We start from the raw sequence: 19,131 nt of genomic DNA on the forward strand, positions 1-19,131 counted from the left end.
AACAACAATGGGTGCCCTCACCTCACGATTTCTACACCTTCGTCGCTAGTCAGGGCTCCGGTCCGTCACCCCCGGGAGGCTTACAATGTCTCCGGGCGTCGGATACAGGACCGCAGCAACCAAGGAACCACGCTGCGGAGTCTGCGGTGTAGACAGGATATTAAATCGCCATTGGAAACGAGTAAAGTGTGTCTCCGTTCAAGAGACCGGACGAAGCCAAAAATCCACAGCCGATGTTGTTCAACTCCAGCCTGGGTGGGTTGGAAATCGTGGCCCCGGCTTCCACGCTGAGTTAGGCCGAGAATGAAACACGGTGTATCTTCGTCACCCGATAAGTTAAAAAGTTCGGGATTACACCTCCAGAGTCAGTAACTCCTCGCGTACACGGGAGTCAGGTGTAAAATCAGGATAGATTGTAGAATATACGAGCTGCTGGCGGAGGTCGGCAGAGCCGGGAGCTTATGTGGCCATCTTGTTTCCCTGCGTCAGGTTAATTCTCGCAGGGACACTATTGACTATAAACTGAATGAAGTTTATACCTGGGCTGAGGTGTATGCGAAACGTCGCCCTTACCAGAAACCAACAACTTCATCCCAAGAGTCAATAGTTTCAGATACCAAATTGGATCTTTCCAGACAACCTGTATCTATTGGACAAATGGCCCCAACATCAGGCACTAAAAATGGAGCAAGCACATCAATCACCACACCGGCTTTTTTAGACAAGGGTCAGGGGGCAGGCAGACCATCAGAAGCCTCAAAAAAACAAGGAGGGCCAAAAGACAAGGAAAAGGAAGCAAAGGAAAAGGAAGCCAAGGAACGAGAAGCGGAGGCACGGAGGTTGAGGAGCAAAGGCAAACCCTCGTGATAAACATCTCTTCTAAACAACTCACAAGCACACAAGAACATGTCTTAAATAAAGGCACCTCTTTCGTACCAACTTACCACACCAACAAATTGGAGGTAGATGTTTCTGTTTTTCGTTTTTTGAGAATTTTGAGGCTAAAAGATTTTTTTACAAATGTTGTACGAACTCTGGACACGCCCATACCAGATTCTGACATAGATGATCCTGAATTGAGGAAATTCAAACCCAAAAGTGTCTTCATGCCACTAGTGTCACACAAAATATTAGACACCTTTGAATCATTGGTACGACACGACTTGGCCAAACTTAATCTACGACCACGAGCACGGTCGAACATGAGAAAAGATAAAATGGACATTTTACACAGACTACAAATGGACGAACAAATAACCCTCCAGATGGCAGACAAGGGAGGAGCTTTGGTCATTATGGACACGAGTTTCTACGTCAACAAAGTATTTGAGCATCTGGAAGACACTACAACCTACATTAAATTTGGATGAGGACCCAACTACCACTTTCACGGAAACTCTTAATCAGATTTTGGAGAAAGCAGAAAGTATGTCTTGGATAACACCATCATTACGGAACTTTCTTACCGTGCAGTATCCGAGAAGACCCAGACTTTACATGCTTCCAAAGGTGCACAAAAATTTGAATAATCCACCATTCCGGCCGATTGTTTCTGGTTGTGATTCGATTTTTGCACCAGCCGGGCAGCTGATAGATCATTTTCTTCAAAAATTTGTACAATCTTGGCGAAGCTACTTGAAGGATACTACTCATTTTCTAAACTTGCTACAACAAGTATAAAAGGACTACAATTCAGATTGGCTAATTAGTACCATCGATGTCACCTCGTTATACACATCAATTCCTCTAAAAGAAGGAGTAGAAGCCTGTGAATGGGCACTACTACAGTTACCAGAATTAACGGTCAACAAAATATTTTTGTTGGAATTGTTGATTTTTTGCCTTCAACACAGTTATTTGACATGGCAGGACAATTTTTATTTACAAGTGAGCGGAACCTCTATGGGTTTTTCAGGAGCTCCGGGTTATGCCAACACATTTATGGCGCAGTTTGAAGACAACTTTATTTACAGCAATGAAATTTGGTCCAAAAATCTTGTGTTCTACACTAGATTTATTGATGACATTTTCCTAGTATGGAAAAATTAAAAAAACATGTTGGAACAGGCAATCAGAGAACTGAATCACAAACATGAAAGGATCAAATTCACATATGAGATCAATCAAGAAAAATACATTATTTGGATGTATTGATTAGTCAACACAACAACAACTTGGATACGTCGGTTTACATGAAACCTACAGATAGAAACAACCTGCTACTATACACGAGCTTTCATTCACCATCTTTGATAAGAAATCTACCTTATTCTCAAATGTTGAGGGTCAAACGCATCACCTCTACACACTACTAACTTACAAGAGGCACTTGAAAAACAACAAGCAAAATTCAATGAGCGGGGTTATCCTCCCGAGATTCTGTCGAAAGCACTTAGTAAAACAGAATCCAAAGATCGCAATACTTTACTGACTTCCAAGCCGAAAGAGAAATCAAATCGGCATGTCTTTGTTTCTAAATACTCATCTAAATCCCAAGCAATCAAAAGAATAATCAAATCAAGATGGGAGTTACTGAAACAAGAGCCAGATTTCAAAGGTTTATACAACGAGGAACCTTTATTTGCGTACACACGCAGTAAAAATATCAAGGATATCCTATCATCCAAGACAGCAACTGAAGAGCAATACCAAGGAATGCGCAAATGCTACAATTGTGTGCATTGTAACAACGCAATGATGGGCAATTTGATACGTCTTCCACATACAGTGAAAGCAATCACCTTGAAATACAATGGGGACTGCAATAGTTCCAATGTAATCTATACCATCAAATGTCCATGTGGTTCACTATATGTTGGAAAAACATCAAGAAAATAAAAATACGAATTACGGAACATACAAGTACATTCCGTACCAAGTCCGCCAAGTCTTACTTCACAACACACTGGTTAGAACATCATCACAACATAGCGCAGTTACTATTTACTATCCTTGAAATAGTTACAGTCAAACCTGGGGTCGATCACACAATACGCTTAGCACAAAGAGAAGCTTGGTGGATACAATTCTTGCAAACTTTAGTACCGGGTGGGTTCAATGATAGAATTGAGCTACAATGTTTCCTGTGAATGTAATAGCACTGCATTTCATGTTGTTCTCCAGTCACCTCAACGCCTATGTAAATGGGGTTATTTCTAGGTCAACTTTCACAATGAGCACTTGGTTTACAATTATAGACCTGTGGTTTTCTCTCTTATTATTTTAATATTCTATTATTATTTTATATTATTATTTTATTATTTTTATTATTCATGCTAGAATTGGTTTTCAATGTTCTCCATCACACTGAACATCACCACCCCTTTTTCGTTTAGTTACGAGAGTCTCTTGCACTCCTCCAAAACACGTGGTGATAGCTCAATCTCTCTATTCACTACCTTCTCCTTTTCAGGACATCTGGGTGTGAACTTTTAACATCGAGAATCACCTACGATATATTTCAGCCTGTGAGCCGATTTAGATCAACTTAGTACTATGACTCAAATGAGTCGACTGTTCAACATTGGTTTCCTGCAGTGTGATTCTTCTGCACCCATGTTTACCCACATATGAGTGAGCATCCCATCCAGTAATACTTCGTTTTTGGACCACATAAGCAATACTTAAAATTCAACTAGTTTTAATATTCAGTTAAGCAACCTTTCCCGTAATAGTATACTAACGTTATTATTGTCCTAACATACTGCACTTCCGTGCAATACATTAATATTTTTCCAATTCTAATTTGCGGGCCAACTTTAATCCTACAAACACTACATTTCACCATTCCAACATGGCGACTTTGTGTAGTCCTCCATCTCTTTCTGTCTCGCGTACTGGAAGAACGCGCCCCTTCTTACACGGGCTCGCGTTTCCTTTGCGCATCCCGTTCGTGAAAACTTGGTTATCGAGGAGTTACATTGAGAACACAGGGTAAGTCCAGCATTCTTAGATAATTATTATCAGTATAGGCACAATCCAGAAAAAATTGCTTATTCAAGGAGTTCAGCTACTTATTGCGACTCTTCTTTTCAGAGCGCATTTTGTGACCACACAAGTTCAGAGCTCCAGGCGGACTTACTCGGAGAAGTTCCGGTGAGTTGTTTATCGACTGTTTACCTTAACTAAGAGAAACCGGTGTTCTTATAACACATTTTTTTTTTTTGAAAATCTGTTTATTAGCATAGTAGGTAAAGCTGTCACAGAAATTTCGAGTCCTGGAGGGAAACAGAGTAGTACATACATAATGTTGCTTAGAACATATAATTGCATAGTTGTCTCGATTTTTCATTTTGTTGGTGACAGTAACCGTCACAGTTCATACAAACCCCGGTCAAAACTATCCCTCCCACCACCCTCAACAAACCCACCCGACACTCTCACAAAAACATATGATTGAGCAATCATTAGACTGGGGCACATACAGAATCACAACATATGGCTCCATTCGACTGTACACATAGGTGGAACGAGACCATTACAGAGATTGTAAATTGGGGACCCCTGTCACTTCCCCGTGGCGCACCACGATTAGCGGCAGTGCATGTCAGTCCGGCCAAGGACACATTTATCGTGCATTCGATGAGGCACCTGTACCCTCGTCTTCCCCGTCTCCCCCAGTTTCAAACATACCTAATATGGTATACCAGTCCAGTGAAATTGGCGTTTTCCTCAGGCCTCTGTATTCCTCCCTCTGCAGTGCAACTCCCTCTGCCTTACCCCACCGCACCACCTCTGCTCTCCACAATTCTGGGTTGGGAGGTCTGGGTGACTTCCACCTCATCGTGATGGCACGCTTCGCCAGCAACAGGGCCAGGTCCGCGAAACGTGCCGCCACGGTCCTAGTGCGCTGTGAGGGCCCCAACCCCAGCAACGTGCCTTCCAGTGTAGGAGATCGGGTCAAAGCACCCGCTTCCTGAAGCGATTCATGGACCGTGGTCCAGTAGTATCCTAGTTTGGGGCATTGCCAAAGCATGTGTATTAGTGTTGCGTCCTCGGTGTCACAGCGGGGGCAATTACTTTTCGTATCAGGAAACATCATGTGTATGCGGCGTGGGGTCAGGTAGGCTCTGTGTAGGAGCATCGATTGTATGAACTTAAACTTGGGGTTCCTAGCTACTTTTTTGGGAAACTGAAGGATACGTTCCCACTCCTTATCTCTCAGGGGCCTACCAATGTCCCCCTCCCATGTTGCCCGGAGTGGTGACAGATCGAAAGTCCTCCCCTTCTTAATACTAGCAGTGAGCCACCTTGTAAGGTGGGCGCCCGGGCCCATCAGGTAGTGCATGGTGATGAGAGGATTTGTAGCTGGCTCCATGCCCCTAGGGGACCACTTATGTGTGATATAGTGGCGAAGGCCAGAGTGTAGCAGGAAGGTGCCTCCAGGGACTCCATGGGTAGTTCTAAAGTCTGCAAAGGACAGTAGGTGCTCTTCCGCGAACAGGTCACCTACGTGCGACACTCCCGCGTCATGCCATTGTTCCAGCGAGTCCGCCGACAGAGTCCCCGTGGCCAGTGGGATACCCAAGAGCGGGATCGTGGGGGCATAGGACGACCCAGGGGACGTGTACTTTAACGCCTTTCAACAGTAAGTTATCGCCAGTTTCAGGAGAGGCGGGACATCCCTCGGTATAACCGAGTTGGGCAAAAGTAACGTGTGTATTCTCCCCAGTGCATGATCCCTATCCGTCATGTTGATCTCCTGAAGATTGCGACCCGCAACCCAGAAGGCCAGCCATTGCAGTTGACACGCATAGTTGTAGGCCCCAAAATCAGGCAAACTCATGCCACCGGCTTCAGAGGGGAGCTGTAGCTTGGACAGACGTATACGCCTGCGGCCGTGCCCCCACACAAGTTCGGTGAGTAGAGTGTCTAGGGTCTTAAAGGTTGCTGCCGGGATCAGGTGTGGCAAGTTAGTGAAGTGGTAGAGAAGGCGGGGGAGCATCACCATCTTGGATATCGCCACTCTGCCGGGTATAGAGAGTGGTAGTGTGAGCCAAAATTGTATCTGCGACTTCAGTGCTCTGATGGCCCTCCCAAGGTTACCGTCGATCATCTGGTCTGCTTCCCTGTAAATCTGCATCCCCAGATATCTGAAGGTGGTTTCAGCTATCCGGAACTCGTGGGGGGCGAAGGGTAGTGGAGTAGTCAGACCAGTTGCTGCAAATGTGAATCCATATGATTTGGATTCGCTTATGGTCAGGCCTGAGACCGACCTAAAGTCCTCAAATACCTGGGCAACAGGGCTTAAGTCGCCCCTCAAGTCCCGGAAATATAAGATAATATCATCCGCATAAGCGGACACTATATGTGCCGTCCCATGACGCAGAATGCCAAACCGGGGGGCCATGTGGCGGAGCCTACAGAGCATCGGCTCAAGGGCAAGGACGAATAGGAGGGGGGAAAGTGGGCAGCCCTGTCTGGTGCCCCGTGCGATAGCTATAGGAACTGATATATGACCTGAGGTGCGCACTCTAGCTGTGGGGGCTGTATACAGCAATCTGACCCAAGCGAGGAATTCGGGGGGCATCCCAAATTTCGACAGTGTGTCGAACATGTAATCCCATCTAAGGGAATCAAATGCTTGTTTCAAGTCCAGGGAGATGCAGCCTTCGGAGCTCGTGTCCTCACGGGCACCGAGCATGAGCTGAGCTAGTCGCCTGAGGTTCATGGCTGTATTGCGGCCCGGGACAAAACCACATTGGTCCGAGTGGACCAGCTGAGGTACATACTGCACGAGCCTCGATGCCAGCACCTTGCTCAATATCTTGGAGTCAGTATTGAGAAGGGACAGGGGTCTATAGTCAGCCATCTGGAGCCCTTCTTTATTAGGCTTCAAAAGGGACGTGATTAACGCCTCCATAGACGATTGCGGTAGGGTGGCTGTCCGCAGAGCTTCCAAGTAAATAGCGTGTAACCGTGGGGCTAGTAGATCTATGTATGTTGCATAAAAGTCGGCTGGTAGGCCATCTGTCCCAGGGGTCTTGCCCTTAGGAAGGGCGCGTATTGCCTGTCTGATTTCAGCTATAGAAATGGTGCGCTTAAGGTCTTTGACCTGCCCGTCTGTAAGTCGAGGCAGGGCTAAGTCCCTCGTGAAGGCCTCAAATGCAACCTCGGGAAGGGGCTGTGGGGGACTGTACAGCGTTGTGTAGTATGCCCTGAATGCAGTGTTGATCCCGACCTGGGTGGTGATTGGATTTCCTGCTTGATCCAAGATTCTCAGAATGGGGTGGCTCACTGGGGAGTCCCGTAAGAGGCGGGCTAGGAGGGGGCCAGCTCTATCTGCTTGTGCATGCTGCCTGTTCGTATATTCTCTATAGTCTAGGAGCCTCAGGTCTTCCAGTAGCTCTGCGTGCCTAATGTGAGCCTCCTGTAGTGGCGTGAAGGGTGCATGTGTGCCGGCAGCCTCATTCTCTATGGAAGCAATCGAGCCCTCCACCTCCTTCAGTTGATCAATTACCTCTCGTTTCCTGCCCATTCCAGCGGCCATGGCTGCCCCACTGCCATGTGAGTTCTACAGAGCTGTGATCGGACAGAGTTTTCCCCATGTGTTGGGCCTGAACAATTGTATCTGCCACGGAGCGGGAACAGAATATGCGGTCAATTCTGGTATGAAGCTGGTGTGGTGGGGAGAAAAAGGTATATTCCCTCTCTTGTGAGTGTGTACTGCGCCATGCATCAGTCAGGTCCCAGCCCTCAGCCCACCGATTAAGAGCATCTGCTTGTTTCCTACTCTCAGTCGCCTGTAAAGGGGGATGTGACCTATCCAGCGTAACATCAAGCACAGCATTAAAATCACCCCCAATAAACCATTGATGAGCAGCCCACTCCGTCAGCACCTCGTTCACCGTTAACAAGAACTCCGATTGATTAGAGTTCGGCGAGTAAACACACCCAAATACAACAGCATCCCCGTCTAACAGCCCCCGCACAAATACATATCGGCCCTCTTTATCGATTCTATGCTCTAACATCTGAAAGGGGACAGAGCCACGGAACCAAATCGCTGCCCCCCTTCCCTTGAAAACGCAGAATAGGAGGTAGCAAATAGTTGTCCCCTCCATTTCTTACGCAGCTTCACAGCTTCAGAGGCGTTCAAATGTGTCTCTTGCAGGCATGCAATCTGGGTTCCCCTGCGGTTAAGCTGGGCCAAAATTCGATGGCGTTTCTGGACTGCTCCCATGCCACGCACGTTCCAGGTGCACAGTTGGTAATTATTAAGTGGCCCCATAACCATCTATGTGGTGCGACCCAGTGAAACGCCCTGGGCCCCATGTCAATTCTGCGTTGAGATAAGGTGAGTGTGTCGTGAAAACAAATAACCCCTGAACAAAAAGGTCCCCAGGCCAACGTGCCCGGGATCCAAACTGTGGTGCCCAACGTGGGCACAAGTCATTGGAGTCCGTGTGCAAACCGGGGGGTGACAGGCCTCTGTCGACTGTCATTGAACGGTCTGCATGGGCTCGTTAGTCCTCAACAAAGTGGGTTCCCCATGCAACCCACCACATGCGAAAGGAGGGGGGGGGGGAGTTCAAGTATACATTACCACCTGGAGGGGATCATATTCTCAGCAAATCAGAACTCCTCTGCCATTTGGGCTGTCATTTTCGGGAACAGCGGCAAGCTGTCCATTGAGCCAGACACCTCTGTATGAGTGTCAGTTGTGGCGGAGTGCCTGTCAGTAAGTGTTTGGGCGTCGTGTGCTGCCAGTGCCTCCTCCGTGAGCTGCTGCCGATGAGATGATGATTGGTGGCTCGCCACCCGAGCATCAGGAGGGTGCGTCTTCGCAGAGGGTCCATGGGAAGAGTGGTGTCCCGGGCTGGGAGCGTTGTGCCGTCTGTCCGGTGTATCTCCGCGTTCGTTGCGGCCTCCTTCCTGGTGCTCCCCGAATGGGTCCTGTGAGGTCGGCGGCGTCAGAGTGACCTCCATCCATTCCTCAGCCTCTTCTGGTGAGTCGAAGAAGTGGGATTTGTTGTCGTGCAGGATTTTGAGCCGAGCAGGGAACAGCAGCGCATATTTCATATTTCTGTCTCTTAATTTGCGTTTTACACCCATGAATGTGGATCTGGCACGCTGTACAGTGGGCGTGAAATCAGGATAGACTGAAATGTTTTTATCTTCAAATCGTATCGGTGCTTTCTCCCTGGCCGCACGCAACACAGTGTCCCGGTCTCTGAAATGAAGAAGGGGACGAGGGGGCGCCCCCGGTTTGGGGGGCCGAGGAGGCATCCGATGTGCCCTCTCCACGCTGTACAGGGCAGTGAGATCTTCTTGGCCCACCAGTTTTCGTAACCAGTCCTCCACGAATTGGGTGGGGTTCCTCCCCTCACTTCTCTCTGGAATGCCTAAGATGCGGACGTTGTTGCGGCGCGCACGTCCTTCTGCCTCATCCACCCTATCCCAGAGATGTTTAAGCTGTTTCTCCACTCCCTCCAGCCTCGTGGAATGCTCCGTCTGCTGTGGCACTAGGTCATTCAGTGCTATCTTCTGCTCCGCCACTCGTTCCGCCAATTTGTTATGGTCCGCCATTAGTAGTGAAAGGCCGGTCGCCATATTGTCTATACGCGATTCCAGGGCTTCACGAGTCGCTCGTATCTCATTAAGGATAAGGTCCAACTTTGCGTCCTGGGACCTTTTCCCAGTCGGCGGAATGATGTCCATGTTGGAGGAGGCCAGAGGGTCCTCGGAGCCCGTGGACTGCCGGTCCGTCGCAGCGCCCTGTCCATGAGTCTTGCCCCTTTGCTTGCCCATGGCTCTCGTTAGCAGGGTGATGCCGGAAAGGGCACAGCAGTTCGCCGTCGCCCACTCCCGTGTCTACTCCGGACGCCGGATTGCGTCCGCCGCAGGATCAGGGTGTGGCGGTCAAGGGTGGGAGTAGCACAGGCCCAGGGTTGGCAGGGAGCGCGTAGAGTCTCTGTCCGTGGCGTCGGTGTCGGTATAGGTGGCTTCCTCAGGGAGGCCCCGTGTGCAGAATCGACTTTAGCTCCCTATAGGACAGATGAAGGGAGTAAGACGGCCTGCTGCAAGTGTCCAGTGAATCGGCCTTACGCAGGAGCACTCGAGAAGTCTGGGCCAGTGCGTGGTGGTAGGCCCGCAGCGCACGTGTCTCACCCCTTTGCCACTGTCTGAGGCCGGCTGCCCGGATATCCAGGGTCTGCTGTCCACCGCCCTCTGCTCACCGCCGGGCACACCGCCCTCCGCAGGTCGTCGCTCCGCGTGGAATCCCAGTCGCGGTTCCGCCAATTGGCCAGTGTGTGGGCCAGAGAAACGTTCCAGCGCAGGGCCGGGGACTCTCCCCGCCCGGGTCCCAGTGACAAGATGGCGCCAAAATACTGCTTATGAGGCCTGCAGTGCCCGGGGGGGTCCGGAGCAAGCGGTGCTGGTGTCAGGTGCCTGGCGCTTTCCGCCCCACAGTCCCGGTCGTCGCAGCAGGTAACGGGTGGCTTGCCCACCGTGTAGATTGGGATCAAGCCGGTCAGCCGGTTAAAGAAAGCCTCCGCTCGATCCGCAGGTCACCCAGCAGGGCGGCCGGGCAGGACTCCGCAGCGGAGACGGGGGCCGCAGGGTCGCCGTAGGGTCAGATCACCTCTTCATAGGCGAGGTCAGCCGCTGGTGTCCGCCTCTGTGGTCCTACGCTGAGCCCCGATCGGACCGCGCCAGAGGCTATGGGGAGGCCGGGGAGAATGCCCACTCGGGCCCGGGGCTTCACCCTGTGCAACAGGCCGCGGCCGAAGCAGCCGTGTCAGAGCGTCAGCAGAGCGGGCGGAGTGGAGAAGCACCGCTCCGCTTCCAGAAGGACACCTCCGGGGACCTCCGGTGCAATAATCAGGTGGTTCGCAGGTGGGGGAATCAGGATATTCAGCTCGTGTAGAGGATTACGGACGGAGCTCTCGGGCTACACGTCCACCATCTTCGGCTCCAGGCCACGCCCCTCTGTTCTTATAACACATAGCGTGCTTCCAGCACCTTCATAGGGGTATATTTATTTATCACAGATTACGAGACACTTCAAAATTTTTCGACTGTTTCGAACTGAAAAGCATCAGGTATTCCACAGAAGCAAGTGACTCGTTTCTTGCTTGGTGAGTTTGGGAGTATCCTCTAACTTCCATTTATTCATTTACTTATGTTTTCCACCTGGCACACATTATTAAATACCCAACAATGTTTTTGCATTTAGAGGTCCTACATTGTACCGATAATAATACGACAAGTTGGGGATTCCAGTCACAACATTTTTATAGAGAGGTTACCCAACTATCGCAATCTCATGGATAGATTAGTGAGTGGACCACCAGGATAGCTTATCACTTAACCAGTGGTATTTGTTCCACTACAGGTTGACAACATTATTGTTCGCTCATGTATGCACAGATGCTGTTTCTCAGATCCCCAACATGGACACTCAGTTGTCCATAGGAACATAGCATTTTGATAGAAGTAAGTACACTTGTAACATATAAAATGAATTAACAATCTTACACAAAGTGTATATTGATAATTTTTTCTTTACCTAATTGATTATTGGTGTTTCTGATTAAAGCACGGTTTACTGTTTTTCTATTGATATACTTTACATTGTGGTGCGTTTGGCATACTAGTGGTGATTCCACCAGATGTTGTTCTCTCAATAGGCTGGCTGCCTTCCAACCAAACAGCACACACACTTCAGTTTAAAAAGTCTTAAACTTCAGAGTAATTTAGTATACAATAAGGAATGCGCAGGCAATTTCTTTATAGTCTGTTGAATCTGCCCACAGACGAAACACTCTAAGAGTGCCGAAATAGGGACCAATAGACCTTGGGTTCAATCAATCAATCAATCAGGAGTTTGTTAAAGCGCAACTACTCACCCGTAAGGGTCTCAAGGCGCTAGGGGTGCGGGGTTGCAGGTTCCATTCCATCAAGGAAGGGGGTCTATCAAAGAGCCAGGTTTTGAGGTTTCTTGCGAAGATGGGGAGTGATGTTGTCTGTCTGAGGTGGAGCGGAAAGGCGTTCCATGCTTTGGCCGTGAGGAAGGAGAAGGAGCGGCCTCCCGATCTGGTCTTTCTGGTGCGGAGGACCTCGGCGTAGGAGAGCTGGGCTGATCATAGGGTCCTTTGGGGTGCGTGGAATTTGAGCCGGCTGTTCAGGTATGCTGGTCCAGTGCCGTGGAGGGCCTTGTGTGTGTGGGTGAGCATCTTAAAGGTGATTCTCGCCTCGACGGGGAGCCAGTGGAGCGTGCGCAGGTGCTGGGAGATGTGGCAGTGTTTTGGCAGGTTGAGGACCAGTCTTGCGGCGGCGTTCTGGATGTTCTGTAGCTTGCGGATGAGGTTTTTGTTTATTCCAGAGTAGAGTGCGTTGCCGTAGTCGTGTCTGCTGGTGACCAGGGCGTGAGTGACCGTCTTTCGGTGTTCGAGGGGGATCCATTTGAAGGTCTTACGAAGGAGGCGGAGGGTGTGGAAGCAGGAAGATGAGACAGAGTTGATATGGCGGTCCATTTTGAGCTCGGAGTCCAGGATGATTCCCAGGTTGCGTGCGTGGTCTGTGGGGGTTGGCTGGTTTCCGAGGGCGGTGGGCCACCAGGTGTCGCTCCAGGCGTCGGGGTTTGGGCCCATGATGAGCACTTCTGTTTTGTTGGTGTTTAGGTGTAAGAAGCTGTTTTTCATCCATTTGGCGACGGCTTCCATGCCTTCTCGAAGGTTGCGTCTGGCGGTGTTGGGCTCGTTGGATAGGTAGAGGATGAGCTGGGTGTTGTCTGCGTATGACACAATGTTGAGTCCGTAGGTTCTGACGATGGGTGCAAGTGGAGCCATGTAGACGTTGAAGAGCGTCGGGCTGAGGGAGGAGCCCTGGGGGACTCCGCAGGTGGTATGTGTGGGGTCTGAGAGGAAAGGGGGGAGTCTGACCCATTGCGTCCTGCCGGAGAGGAAGGAGCAGATACAGTTGAGGGCCTTGTCCTGGATTCCTGCGTCGTAGAGTCTGCGTATTAGGGTGCGGTGGGAGACTGTGTCGAACGCCGCTGATAGGTCTAGGAGGATGAGGGCTACTGTTTCTCCTTTGTCCAGTAGGGTGCGGATGTCGTCTGTTGCGGCGAGGAGGGTGGTTTCCGTACTGTGTTTTTTTCTGAAGCCGGATTGGGAGGAGTCGAGGATGTTGTGTTCTTCAATGAATGTGGCGAGTTGGCTGTTGATGGCTTTCTCGATGACTTTCGCTGGGAAAGGGAGCAGGGAGATGGGTCTGTAGTTTTTGAGGTCGGTGGGGTCCGCTGAGGGTTTCTTCAGGAGGGGGTTGACCTCAGCGTGTTTCCAGTCGTCGGGGAACGAGGCGGTCGCCAGGGAGTGGTTGATGGTGTGGCAGAGCATGGGTGCGATGGTGTCAGCGGCTCTGTTGAAGATGTGGTGGGGGCAGGGGTCCGTGGGGGCCCCTGAGTGGATTGAATTAATTGTCTTCAGTGTGTCTTTGGTGGTGAGGGCTGTCCAGTCATCAATCGCTGGTTTCCGGGTGTCGGGGGTGGTTGGTGAGGGTTCAGTGCGTTGGTTGTCTTCGTCGAAGTTGTCGTAGATGCTCTTGATTTTGTGGTGGAAAAAGGTGCTGAGTTTGTCGCAGAGGTCTTGTGAGGGAGGGATGTCGGTAGACTCACTGGTGGGATGGGTGAACTCCTTGATGATGCTGAAGAGTTCCTTGCTGTTGTGTGCGTGGGTGGAGATTCTGTCTTCAATCGTTTTTTTCCTCGTTTCTCTGATGAGTTGATGGTGAGCGTTGGTGGCGGCTCAGAAGTTGTTGTGGGCTTCTGTGGATTTGGTGTTTCTCCAGGCCTTTTCGAGGCGGCGGCATGTGCGCCTGGACTCATGAAGTTCGGTGGTAAACCATCTGGCTTTCTTGGCACGGGTATTGTTGATTTTCTTGAGGGGGGCTATGGTGTTGGTGCTGTCCGAGATCCATCAATGCAGGGTTCGGGCTGCGGTGTTGGGGTCGTCGTTTTCCGCGATGGTTGGGGTGGAGTTGTTGAGTGAGGAGATGAGCTGGTCCTCGGTGATTTTGGTCCAGTTTCTTTGTGGAAGCAGGTGCTGGTGTCTGTGGATGGTGGGTGTTCTGAAGGTGAAGTGGACGCAACGATGGTCGGTCCATGGGAGTTCGGTGGTGTGGCTGAAGGTGATGGAGTTTCCTGTAATGAAGAGGGGGTCGAGGGTGTGTCCTGCTGAGTGCGTGGGCTCGGTCACGATCTGGCACAGTCCAATGTTGTGGAGGTTGTCCAGGAGGCATGTGGTGTTGGGGTCCAGTTGATTGTAGAGGTGGAAGTTGAGGTCTCCCAGCAGGATGTAGTTGGTGGATGTGATGGCCTGCGGGGAGATAATGTCCGTGATGGAGTTGGCGAATGGTCCGCGGGGTCCAGGGGGTCAGTAGATGAGGGTTCCTCGGAGGGCGGCAGTGGGGCTGGCCAGTATCTTGAAGTGAAGGTGTTCCATCAGTTCTGTGGACTCGTCAGGGAGTGTGCTCAGGCAGAGGCTGGATTTGTGGACGATGGCGATTCCTCCTCCTGGGTGGGTGGGGCGGTCCTTCCTGTAGATCTTGTATCCTTGGGGGATGGCGATGGCGATGTCCGGTCCTAAGGTGGCATTGGTCCAGGTTTAGTTGAAGAATGCTACGTCCGGGGTGGTGCTGTCGAGGAGGTCCCAGATTTCTTTTGCGTGTTTGTGGAGGGATCGGACGTTGAGGAGGATGCATTGCAGGGTCTTCAGTTTGGTTATGTTCTTGTGGGCGGGTTGTGCTGGATCCGTGTTCTTGGCGGTGCTGCAGGTGTGCCGGCAGCGGTGACAGCTGAAGGGTCCATGGGTGTCGGCTGGTGATGCTAGCTTGCAGTTGTTGTTGCAGCCTAGGTTGAGTGCGTGGAGTGCTGCGGGGTCGTAGCGTTGGCGGGGCAGAGGTCCAGGGTTCCTGGTGCTGGTCGCGGACGGGCGGAGACGTGCTTGCCTTTGAAGCGCCTTCGGTGCACCAATGGCGCGCCCGCAGCCTGCGGCAGTGCAGCGGCCGCGCAGCGGCCGAGCAGTGGCCGCCATTAAGTAGGGGTCGGGGAGGGCTGGACAGCTGGGAGGTGGGAGCAGGGGGAGGAGCTGGATTGGGTCTGTCGCACTGGGGGGGAGGGGCCGCGGGGGCAGCAGCGTCAGGGAAAGATAAAGGGAGGAAAGAAGGGATAAAGAAAAAAGGGAAAATAAGCAGAAATAAGGCACAAAAGAGCAGAGATGCAGAAAAGGGCAGAAAGGTGACAGATGGAAAGGGTAGAAAAACAAGTGAAAACGAGTGAAGGAGCAGAGGGAGAGAAAGGGAAAATGGGCAGAAATAAGGCAAAAAAGAGCAGAGGTGCAGAAAGGTGAAAGATAGAAAGGGTAGAAAAAACGAGTGAAAACGATTGAAGGAGCAGAGGGAGAGAAAGGGAAAATGGGCAGAAATAAGTCACAAAAGAGCAGAGATGCAGAAAGGTGCAGAAGGGTGAAAGATAGAAAGGGTAGAAAAACGAGTGAAGGAGCAGAGTGAGAGAAAGGAGACAGAGGTCCACTGGACCACCAGGGATGAGGCGAGGGGAAACCTGCCGGTGGAGGAGGGCCTCGATCACTAACACTCAAGAGTGCAGGGGCAGGGGCACCTCACTTAATGGTGGAGCTGCGAGGGTGGGAGAGCAATTTCACTGACAATGAGTCAGTGGTCTTGCTCGCCTGTCCCCGCAGTGGCCGCCATTAAGTAGGGGTCGGGTAGGGCTGGACAGCTGGGAGGCAGGAGCGGGGAGAGGAGCTGGATTGGGCCGGTCACGCTGGGGGGGAGGACCCGCGGGGGCAGCAGCGGCGGGGGAAGGTAAAGAGAGGAAAGAAGGGATAAAGAAAAAAGGGAAAATAAGCAGAAATAAGGCACAAAAGAGCAGAGATGCAGAAAAGGGCAGAAAGGTGAAAGATGGAAAGTGTAGAAAAACGAGTGAAAACGAGGGAAGGAGCAGAGGGAGAGAAAGGGAAAATAGGCAGAAATATGGCACAAAAGAGCAGAGGTGCAGAAAAGTGAAAGATAGAAAGGTTAGAAAAACAAGTGAAAACGAGTGAAGGAGCAGAGGGAGAGAAAGGGAAAATGGGCAGAAATAAGGCACAAAAGAGCAGAGATGCAGAAAGGTGCAGAAAGGTAAGCGATAGAACGGGTAGGAAAACGAGTGAAGGAGCAGAGTGAGAGAAAGGAGACAGAGGTCCACTGGACCACCAGGGATGAGGCGCAGGGAAACCTGCGGGTGTAGGAGGACCTCGATCACTAACACTCAAGAGTGCAGGGGCAGGGGCACCTCACTTAATGATGGAGCTGCGAGGGTGGGAGAGCAATTTCACTGACAATGAGTCAGTGGTCTTGCTTGCCTGTCCCCGCAGTGCCGCCATTAAGTAGGGGTCAAAGAGGACTGGATAGCTACGAGGCGGGAGCGGGGAGAGAAGCTGGATTGGGCCGGTGGCCCTGGGGGGGAGGGGCCGCGGGGGCAGCAGCGGCGGGGAAAGGTAAAGGGAGGAAAGAAGGGATAAAGAAAAAAGGGAAAATAAGCAGAAATAAGGCACAAAAGAGCAGAGATGCAGAAAAGGGCAGAAAGGTGAAAGATGGAAAGGGTAGAAAAACGAGTGAAAACGAGTGAAGGAGCTGAGGGAGAGAAAGGGAAAATGGGCAGAAATAAGGCACAAAAGAGCAGAGGTGCAGAAAGGTGAAAGATGGAAAGGGTAGAAAAACGAGTGAAAACGAGTGAAGGAGCTGAGGGAGAGAAAGGGAGAATGGGCAGAAATAAGGCACAAAAGAACAGAGATGCAGAAAGGTGCAGAAGGGTGAAAGATAGAAAGGGTAGAAAAACGAGTGAAGGAGCAGAGTGAGAGAACGGAGACCGAGGTCCACTGGACCACCAGGGATGAGGCGAGGGGAAACCTGCCGGTGGAGGAGGGCCTCGATCACTAACACTCAAGAGTGCAGGGGCAGGGGCACCTCACTTAATGGTGGAGCTGCGAGGGTGGGAGAGCAATTTCACTGACAATGAGTCAGTGGTCTTGCTCGTCTGTCCCCGCAGTGGCCGCCATTAAGTAAGGGGCCGGGGAGGGCTGGACAGCTGGGAGGTGGGAGCGGGGAGAGGAGCTGGATTGGACCGGTCGCCCTGGGGGGAGGGGTCGCAGGGGCAGCAGCGGCGGGGAAAGGTAAAGGGAGGAAAGAAGGGATAAAGAAAAAAGGGAAAATAAGCAGAAATAAGGCACAAAAGAGCAGAGATGCAGAAAAGGGCAGAAAGGTGAAAGATGGAAAGGGTAGAAAAACGAGTGAAAACGAGTGAAGGAGCTGAGGGAGAGAAAGGGAAAATGGGCAGAAATGAGGCAAAAAAGAGCAGAGGTGCAGAAAGGTGAAAGATAGAAAGGGCAGAAAAACGAGTGAAAACGATTGAAGGAGCAGCGGGAGAGAAAGGGAGAATGGGCAGAAATAAGGCACAAAAGAGCAGAGATGCAGAAAGGTGCAGAAGGGTGAAAGATAGAAAGGGTAGAAATACGAGTTAAGGATCAGAGTGGGAGAAAGGAGACAGAGGTCCACTGGACCACCAGGGATGAGGCGAGGGGAAACCTGCCGGTGGAGGAGGGCCTCGATCACTAACACTCAAGAGTGCAGGGGCAGGGGCACCTCACTTAATGGTGGAGCTGCGAGAGTGGGAGAGCAATTTCACTGACAATGAGTCAGTGGTCTTGCTCGCATGTCCCCGCAGTGGCCGCCATTAAGTAAGGGGCCGGGGAGGGCTGGACAGCTGGGAGGCGGGAGCGGGGAGAGGAGCTGGATTAGGCCGGTCGCCCTAGAGGGGAGGGGCCGCGGGGGCAGCAGCGGCGGGGAAAGGTAAAGGGAGGAAAGAAGGGATAAAGAAAAAAGGGAAAATACGCAGAAATAAGGCACAAAAGAGCAGAGATGCAGAAAAGGGCAGAAAGGTGAAAGATGGACAGGGTAGAAAAACGAGTGAAAACGAGTGAAGGAGCTGAGGGAGAGAAAGGGAAAATGGGCAGAAATAAGGCAAAAAAGAGCAGAGGTGCAGAAAGGTGAAAGATAGAAAAGGTAGAAAAACGAGTGAAAACGATTGAAGGAGCAGAGGGAGAGAAAGGGAGAATGGGCAGAAATAAGGCACAAAAGAGCAGAGATGCAGAAAGGTGCAGAAGGGTGAAAGATAGAAAGGGTAGAAAAACGAGTGAAGGAGCAGAGTGAGAGAAAGGAGACCGAGGTCCACTGGACCACCAGGGATGAGGCGAGGGGAAACCTGCCGGTGGAGGAGGGCCTCGATCACTAACACTCAAGAGTGCAGGGGCAGGGGCACCTCACTTAATGGTGGAGCTGCAAGAGTGGGAGAGCAATTTCACTGACAATGAGTCAGTGGTCTTGCTCGCCTGTCCCCGCAGTGGCTGCCATTAAGTAAGGGGTCGAGGAGGGCTGGACAGCTGGGAGGCGGGAGCGGGGAGAGGAGCTGGATTGGACCGGTCACCCTGGGGGGGAGGGGTCGCGGGGGCAGCAGCGGCGGGGAAAGGTAAAGGGAGGAAAGAAGGGATAAAGAAAAAAGGGAAAATAAGCAGAAATAAGGCACAAAAGAGCAGAGATGCAGAAAAGGGCAGAAAGGTGAAAGATGGAAAGGGTAGAAAAACGAGTGAAAACGAGTGAAGGAGCAGAGGGAGAGAAAGTGAAAATGGGCAGAAATAAGGCACAAAAGAGCAGATGTGCAGAAAGGTGAAAGATAGAAAGGGTAGAAAAACGAGTGAAAACGAGTGAAGGAGCAGAGGGAGAGAAAGGGAAAATGGGCAGAAATAAGGCACAAAAGAGCAGAGATGCAGAAAGGTGCAGAAGGGTGAAAGATAGAAAGGGTAGAAAAACGAGTGAAGGAGCAGAGTGAGAGAAAGGAGACAGAGGTCCACTGGACCACCAGGGATGAGGCGAGGGGAAACCTGCCGGTGGAGGAGGGCCTCGATCACTAACACTCAAGAGTGCAGGGGCAGGGGCACCTCACTTAATGATGGAGCTGCGAGGGTGGGAGAGCAATTTCACTGACAATGAGTCAGTGGTCTTGCTTGCCTGTCCCCGCAGTGGCCGCCATTAAGTAGGGGTCGGAGAGGACTGAACAGCTACGAGGCGGGA

Source organism: Lissotriton vulgaris, chromosome 1_1, assembly GCF_964263255.1.
Source record: "Lissotriton vulgaris chromosome 1_1, aLisVul1.2, whole genome shotgun sequence".
Lineage (NCBI taxonomy): Eukaryota > Metazoa > Chordata > Amphibia > Caudata > Salamandridae > Lissotriton > Lissotriton vulgaris.